The following is an 8,941-nucleotide window of genomic DNA, read 5'->3' on the forward strand; positions in this document are numbered from 1 at the left end:
TGTGTGTGTGTGTGTGTGTGTGTGTGTGTGTGTGTGTGTGTGTGTGTGTTGGTCTAAGTGCATTCTGCATTATGATTGAAAATACATCTTTAGGGGCTTGGGGTATGATTTAAAGCAACATTTGGATTGTCAAGCTGATAACAGGTAGATATATGATTTTTTTTTTTTTTACAGTCAAATTGACTGGATTTAGAATCACCATGGCAACACAATTTTCAGAAAGGTTTAACTAAGGACAGAAGATTCACTGTTCTTCTTTTAAATGGCTTTTAACTCAGTCACATAAAAAATAACAAAAACTTCCATGGAATATATTAAACATTTTCTGTTGATGGTAAATTTATAGAACAGGAAAACTGATATACAATTTTTAAAAAACCACTCAAATGCAAAGGAGTCAAGGGTATTTGTTTAGTTTGCATTAGTTGCTTTTGGTCTTGACTCAAAGGCAGGCAGAAAACTGGGGAAGCTTTAGTAGGAAGAGGCCAAGGCTTTAGGTGTGCACTGGCTAAGGCTGTAGGCAGGGCAATCCAGAGGCTGAGTAACTACAAGTGTGGTCTCCTATGTGAATGGCCAGTGGAGCAAATTTAGCTTTTTCTCAGTTGTCTCCAGTTTGGAAGCAGGGTAGGGTGGAGGCAGAAATCAAAGAAGCAATGATTATTCAGGTCCTGGCCACCAGGACCTGTGGCTTGGCTTCCTGGACTCTATGATGATTGCATATGGGAGATCTATTTTTATACATGGTCTTATGCTATTTGCGTATCCTGTCTCTCAGAATTAAAGGGTAGGGAGTGTCTTTATACACTGTCTATACAAGTTGAGCCCTACATCTGATTCAAAAGAAAAGCTCAAATAAGTAGGTTGAGCCCTGGAACATGAATAACAAGCAGAAATTGCAACAGAGAAAAGACAGTATAAGGGAAATGCATGGATTACAGTTTAGAAATGAGGCTGAAGGGGAGGTGGACAAAAGAAGTTAACACATGTTTTTCTTTTTTTCTGTCTTTCTTTGGGAAGGGTGAAGTTCCATCTAAAGCTATAGATTATTAGAGCATGCCCAATGTTCTTCACTGTGTTGAGAAATAGTCAACTAAGTGGTAATAGGATTTTTCACATCTTGAGTCAGTGTTTGAGTAGCAGGGCTCTTCTTTCAAAAGAAGATTAAATTATATACTTTGCAAGCTCGCTTTGTATATCAAAACATGTCTATTTAGTGGTATGTGGGTAAGGGAAGAAGCCATTCAACACAGGGCACCTGGTCATCCTTTCCTGTCCAGTGCCTGGCACCTGCCCCCAGTCCCAAGAATAATGGCAACTAGTCCTACAGGCTGGCTCATTCTCTGTTCTCAAGACCATCTGTGTTCTGTTAGCAGCTAAGAATTTGAATACTGTAATGTGTCTCTTGCATATGTTTTTTTTTTAACAAAACATAAGAGTGTTGTGAAGATTTATTGATTTTTCTCTTGCTAGCTAGGTATGGTGGTACACACCTTTAATCCAAGCACTCAGGGAGGCAGAGTCAGGTAGATTGCTGTGAGTTCAAAGTAAGCCTACAAAGTCAGTCCAGGACAGCCACGGCTACACAGAGAAACCTGTCTCAACTTCCCCGCAACCCCAAAAAGAATCACAAAGCTATAAGTGACTGGTGGGATAGGAAATTGAAGAAATTAAATGTTCAAAAGAGGTCGTAAGCTAATGGTCACAGTGCTATCCTGGCACCTCTCTGACTCCATCAAATTCAATAGAGATAAATAAATAAATAAAGAGAGCACATGTCTGTGCTCTCTCAGTCTCAACCTCCATGGAGAAATCGAGGGAAATATTCTATTCATTGTAATTTATCTTGAAAGCAGTCTTTTACCATTTCATTGGTAAAATCCTGATCACTTTTATATCTACTAAGATCAGAAATGCTGTTAAAAATTAAGTGGCCCCATTAGTAATGAAGTAGAATAATGCATTAACAATTCATAATGCAATGTTTTCCACCTTTAATTTATTAAATATTAGCTAAAGAATGTTCTTACCTCATGAAATACAGATGTCAGATAGTTTAACAGTTCATGGTGCAAGAGGCTATTTTATCTTATGCCCTTTCAGTCTAAGGAGGACAAAGACCTGTTGTGCATTACTACTGGGCTTGCAATATGAATATGAATATGAATATGAATATGAATATGAATATGAATGTAAATATAGGATGTAAGCCTGTCATGTATTACTACTGGCTTGCAATATAAAACTTAATGAAGCCTTTGTGTGTGTGTATGTGCTTGTGTGCATTATGTATATTTATTCTAACTAGTAGGAAGTTTGTAATTGGCCTGGCACACAGAAAGCACTGAGTAATGCTTGTTTGTATAGTCACAGTCATCTGTCTTCATTCCAAACCTCACCTTATGACTAAGTTTGTATTAGGTTTTCTGGGTCGTATGTTTTAAATTCTAACACGTTTTACAAGACGCTCTCTGAGATAGCCTTTATTCTGTTCTGTATTGCATTGAAGTGTCAGAGGAAGGCTATTTCAAACATCCATCTATTTTTATCACATTATAGTAAGATGAAACCCTTTAAAGCCATATTCATCTCCTTGCTGGGAAGTGGCTACCGGGCTACCATTGATCCTCTGGCTAAAAGAGCCAATAGAATGTGCAAAGAATTTTCACAAAAGTCTTGGATATGACATAACAACTTTGTGTGCACAATAGGGTGGTTCCTCGAGAGGAGATTTTTTTGGTCAATCTGATTCCAAGTATTCTTTGCTTTTTTGCATCCTCCTGTTGCACTTACTGTAAAGAACTTTGAATCAGAGGATATAAGGAAATGACAGAAACTCTGATGAATCAGTGAGTACCCTATATGTATTGTACATACATGACCCATAGATATAAACATGTAAATGTTTGATCCATCAGCGACTAGTTGCTTGGTACTATTGAGATTTTGGAGCTTTTTCTTCAGTTTTAAAGTAGGCAAAACAATTCTTGTATCTTGCTAGTCTTGTAAGGAGTTACTATCCTGGTAAAGGTAATAAGTAAAGACTGATAAATATCTAAGACAGAATGCTTAATATATGCTCTTATTTATTTACTCATTATAGAAAATAACACTTTTCAAGGACCTCATAGCTGTATTATTCATGTGTATGTGCAATTACCACCCTACAAATGACTGTAGGGTGTCATGTCGGCATGGGTTTTGGGCTGTGAATAAAGTTTAGTGAGTAGGATAGTTCATGCTAAGAGCTTTGCAAATAATGAGAATTGATTTACTGTTTTTCTAAATATACAGATACTATTATGACAAATACAGCTCCTTTTCACTTCTGAGTATCTGGGAATATTGTCACCAAGCAAAGATGCTTTTACCAAATGTTTAAGGATCCATAACAGCATGCTGCTTTATGCCATTCTGTTCTGCTAGTTAGGCCATGAGTCTCAGCAGGGTTGTGAAAGCTTAGTGGAATGCAATCAACAAAACTTCCCAAGGCTCATGTTCACAATGGCTCACAGTCTTTTAAATGCTCAGTTGACTCTTCCTTGAAAGTCTAAATACTTTTGAAGATTGTGCTCTAGATATTCATTTTGAAGTGGGTCATGGCTATCAATAAGCCGTTTCTGCCAATGACTGGTCCCTTTTTATTTTCAATAGAGATAAGGTAGTCCTTGAAGATCAGAGTATCCGGAAAAGAGGGTTCTGAAGCCTGAAAAAAAATGATAGACTCCCCAGACAAAAGGGAGCTGAGGTCACTGCTAATTTGCATATGTACACAGCTGATTGGAATTGTGAAGAGCAAATGTTTTGAGAACTAAATTACAGGCCTCTGCTGAGGTTTGAAATCAGCTGCTGGGAAATATTCATGAGATGTCAACAAAAGTAGCCCTTGGACGACTTGAACACTAAACTGGCTTTGGAATTACAAGCCACAATATAGCAGGCCAAGCGTTGATGCTTGAATTTAACCAGGCCCAACACTTGCTAAGACAAAATAGTTTAGTGTTGTCTAGAACAGTTTTAGACAGTGTCTCACAACCCTGTGTTCTACGTTCAAAGTACTGTTGGAGGAATTAAGTAAATATTGAAAAACTTTTCTGCAACATTCAAGGACATGCACAACAACTATTATTTTTTTAGGATTTTGATATTGTAAAACACTAAGTGACTCAGTGACTCATTTAAATATCTAGGCAATTAAGGACCATAAACATTCTGTTCAGATTCATCATTTTCTTTGGTTAAGTCTTTCACTTTTTACATTGCTATTCTCTGGGAAGTTTGGTACAACTTTCTTAAGACTTTGTCTCAAACTCTTCACTGTCCAGACCAGCTCAAATAGGCATGTTGTAGTCATCTAATAAATGCAGAGTTCTCTTAGTGTCTGCAGTGCACCAAGGCTTCTTGCTGCAGGTGTACACTTCTGTGTCTTCATCAATGATGTCGTCTTCTAATGGGAGTGATGTAATACCTCTGGCGCCATTTCCCTTGTGCAAGGATGCTTGTTCTTGCTCATAATCTGTTCTTGTTGTTGTTATTTGTTTGTTTTAGTTGTCTTCCTTTGCTGTCCACTGTTTATCTAATTTCACCTTGTGTTGAGTAGCTCAGCTTTTATTGCTATAAAAAGGTAGGAAGTATATCTTTTCTGCTGGACTTGAACAGCTCACTTTTAGTGTATGCTGAGAGTAATTTCTGGGGTTTTTGCATACTTTCATATGTGAAATAGAAATTCTTGTTATCCTTTAACAAATGTCTATTTTTATTGGCTTTATTTTGAAAACGAGAGCTCTTATGTGTCCTATTTTGTTAATCATAAGTTGTGTTTTTGAGCTGTCTGAAGCAGCAGCATGACACATATAAGAGATGTCATACATTACAAAGTTTTGTGAATAATGAAAAATAATACAGCTTATAAAAATTCTAGCCTTATTGAAAGATGTTATTGAACTAAAATTGTCCTTATGATAAGATATTATTAAATACTTGCTTAAATCTTTTATCTTCTTCATGTAAGTAAACGGAACACAGAGATAACACACAGAAGTACTAACTCCCTGATGCCAATTTACTTTGCCATTTTTCTTTCGCTTGAAGATAATTACAATAACCACTAGGAAAAAAGGTTATCTCATTTATACAGGAATTCTTTCTGCTCTGTTAAGTAATATTATTTCTATTAATAGGGATTACATTTTCCACAGAAGTGTGAATAAAATATGAAATATAGGGACTTGTTTTGTAATTTTTTTAAGAAAAAGTTATAAAAAGATGTTCCTGTCATAGAAATGTGACATCTTGACAAAATGTGACATCTGCAAAACTCTAATCTCCTATAAGACTTTCAAATGTTACTGCTGGCAGTATATTGTTTGGCTAAACATAAAAACTTCAACTATTATCCACATAATAAATTGGAGTTATTGTAATTAATATGGATAAGTATTTAACTGTTATGATCTATTCTGATATCCCATGCCATTTACAGCTAAAGTTTTAGCAGAAATAGAAAACCTACTGATTTTTAGAGACATTCTGTAAAGTGTTATTTTTGTTAAAGCAAGTTATATGAAAGAGCTAAATGTAATTTTTAAAATAAAAAGAAAAGAGTATTAGCAACTGATGCAAATGATATTCTCTTTAAATGTTAAAAAAATATTTTGAAGACAATACTAGATCCCCAGAGTTCTCAGTTCAGAGACCTGATTGTGATAACAATGTTTGTTTGTACACAAGAAGCATGTGACTTTTTTTTATATACCAAGAATAGAGACAAGAAAGAGAAATCAGTTGAAAAAATTAAAAAGAAACATAAAATTTAAACTTCTGCTTCGAAATTGAGGTGGCCAAATTTTAAACCAGGAGGAAACCAGGACGTAACAGGGAAAAGAGTGAAGTTAAGCGACAGAGAGCTGGATTTGTACACAGGAACAAGCAAGACATCTGTGTACTTCTCCACGGAGTCCTCAAATAGCCTGCAAATACAAAGAGTCAGAAAGTAGATGAGTAATCACTAAGAAAGAGCACCTCTGTTCTGAATCTCAAAACTCCTGCAGTGAACCCCAAGATGGGAAGGGGTTTGCTTACTTCATTAATGGTGTATCAATTTGTCTTCTTAAGTTGGCTTGAGGTTCACAGCACAGCTAGAAATTCAGTTTAATTTTAATATAATCGTAGACTTGACAATGCCCACTAACATGGGGGGGCATTAAGCACTCACTATTTGTAAATTGCCTAGTAAACCTGGCCTCTTTGCTTATTGAGAGAAGCCAGAGAACACCAGCTTAAAGATTGCGGTCTAGCATAGACTTGATATTCCAAAACTTAAAGTGTTTTTATGTATAACCTTTATGCACTTGTTAATCTGCAAGAAGACCCAGAATTTGGATTCTTAGTGCTCTAAGAAAATAGAAAAACTAAATAAAACTAAAGAAAATGAAAGAACAAAATAAAACCAGCAGTAAGAGCCTGACCAAAACAAGTGCTAGAAAGAAAGAGATGAACTCTGAAGATATGGATACAATGACTCACAGTTATTATTGTAATAGTTTATACACACAGTCCTTACCTATAGTTATATTTTGAAGTGCATTACTTAACATTTTTCTGCAGCAGTTTTAGGTTTTAAATTAAAGTCACTAATGTGCATTATCATCATCATTATTATTATTGTTAACAATTTATTCACTTTGTAATCCTGTCGTATCCCTCTTCCTCATGTCCTCCCAGTCCCACCCTTCCTCCCCTATCCCTCTCCCCTCATCTATTGATAGGGGAAGTTCTCCTCCCCTACTGTCTGTCCCTAGCCTATCAGGTCTCATCAGGACTTCCTGGATTCTCTACCTCTGTGGGCTGGCTCAGTTGCCCTGCCAGGGAGAAGTGATAAGGAGCAGGCAACAGATTTCAAGTCAGAGACTGTCTCTTCTCCCTTTACTAGGACACCCGCATGGAGACTGAGCTGTCTATGGGCTACATCTGAGCAGGGGGTCTAGGTCCTCTCTATGCATGTGCTTTGTTTGATGCATCAGCCTCCTCAGTCCCCCTGGGCCCAGGTTTTTGTTGTTGTTGTTGTTGTTGTTTTTGTGGGTTTTTTTCTTTGTTGGTTTCCTCATAGGGCGCCTATCATCTCTGGATCCTTTTATATCCCTCTGCTTCCAAAAGACTCCCTGCGCTCTGTCCAAAATTTGGCTGTGAGTCTCTGCATCTGCTTCAATCCCCTGCTGGTTGGAGTCTTTCAGAGGACATCTGTGGCAAGCTCCCATCCTGTACCCTCTCTTCTATTGCTTCTGATTTCCCTTCTCAATGAGAATTAAGCATCATCCCTAAGTTCCTCCTTGTTGTTTAGCTTCCTTAGATCTATAGATTTTAGTATGTTTATTCTATATTATATGTCTAATATCCACTTATAAATGAGTATCTACTATATGTGTGTTTCTGCTTCTGGATTATCTCACTCTGGATGATCTTCTCTAGTTCCATCATTTGCTTGAAAATGTCATGATTTACTTGTGTTTTGTTTTTATTTGTTTGTTTGTTTCCAGGGTGCAGTGAGCTTTGTTGATGATATTCAAGACAGTTGGGCTCCCTGGATCGTTCCTGCTATTCTGGGGGTCTGGGATGGAAACTGTGAGGGAGATGCTCAGTGTCAGGGGCTGAGTTGGGGCAGGAACTCTTCAAAAGCTGAGAGCCTCTCTCTTGCTTTCACGTCCTTGCTGTGGTGGATAGTCCAAGGCTTCTTACTCCTTGGAGACCATGTAGGCCATGAGGTCTACCACCCTGTGACCGAATTCATTGTCATGCCAAGGAATGAGCTTTACAAAGTTGTCATTGAGGACAATACCAGCCTCAGCATCAAAGGTGGAAGAGTCACTGTTGAAATCACAGGAGACAACCTGGACTTCAGTGTAGCCCAGGATGCCCTTTAGTGAGCCCTCAGATGCCTGCTTCACTACCTTCTTGATGTCATTACATTTGGCAGGCTTCTGCAGTCGGCATGTCACATCCACGACAGACATGTTGGGGGTAGGAACAAGAAAGGCCATGCCAGTGAGCTTCCCATTCAGCTCTGCTTTGACCTTGCCCACAACCTTGGCAGCACCAGTGGATGCATGGATGATGTTTTGGCCAGTTCCACAGCCATCACACTACAGCTCTCCAGAGGGGCCATCCACAGTCTTCTGGGCAGCAGTAATGGCATGGACTGTGATCACAAGTTCTTCCACGATGCCAAAGTTGTCATGGATGACCTTGGCCAGGGGAGCTAAGCAGTTGGTGGTGCAGGAAGCATTGCTGACAATCTTGGGTAAGTTGTCATACTTCTCATGGTTCACACCCATTACAAACATGGGGCATTGGTGGAAGGGGCAGAAGTGATAAGTCTTTTGGCCCCACCCTTCAAGTGGGTCCCAGCCTTCTCCATGGTGGTGAAGACAACAGTTGACTCCACAATATACTTGGCACCAGCATTGCCCCATTTGATGTTAGTGGGATCTCGCTTCTAGAAGAGGGTGATAGCCTTCAGGTTGATGGCAAGCTTCCTGTTCTCAGCCTTGACTGTGCTGTTGAACTTGCCATGGATAGAGTTGTACTGGAACATGCAGACCATGTAGTTGAGGTTGATGAAGGGGTCATTGACAGCAACAATCACCACTGTGCCAGAGAAGCAGGCAGCCCTAGTAACCAGGCATCCAAATCTGTTCACGCCGACCTTCACCATTGTGTCTAAGGAACAAGACCAGCACTGCGCTGCATGAAAAGGAATGGCTGTCTCTGGGACAGGGAAGAGCAGGGAGATTTTCCTGTGTTTAATAGCTGAGTAGTATTCTATTGTGTAGATGTACCACCCTTTTTGTATCCATTTTACAGTTGAGAGACAGCAAGGTTGTTTCTAGATTCTGGCTATTATGAATAAAGATGCTAGGAACATAGTTAAGCAAATGTTCTTGTTGTA

General features: G+C 38.7%; 1 pseudogene; it reads right to left on the reverse strand.

The window, feature by feature from the left end:
• Nucleotides 1–7,727: 7,727 nt before the first annotated feature.
• On the reverse strand, nucleotides 7,728–8,710 carry LOC129668731 (glyceraldehyde-3-phosphate dehydrogenase-like; annotated as a pseudogene).
• Nucleotides 8,711–8,941: the final 231 nt, after the last annotated feature.

This window comes from Psammomys obesus, unplaced genomic scaffold (genome assembly GCF_907164565.1).
Source record: "Psammomys obesus unplaced genomic scaffold, mPsaObe1.curated_primary_1811, whole genome shotgun sequence".
Classification (NCBI taxonomy): domain Eukaryota; kingdom Metazoa; phylum Chordata; class Mammalia; order Rodentia; family Muridae; genus Psammomys; species Psammomys obesus.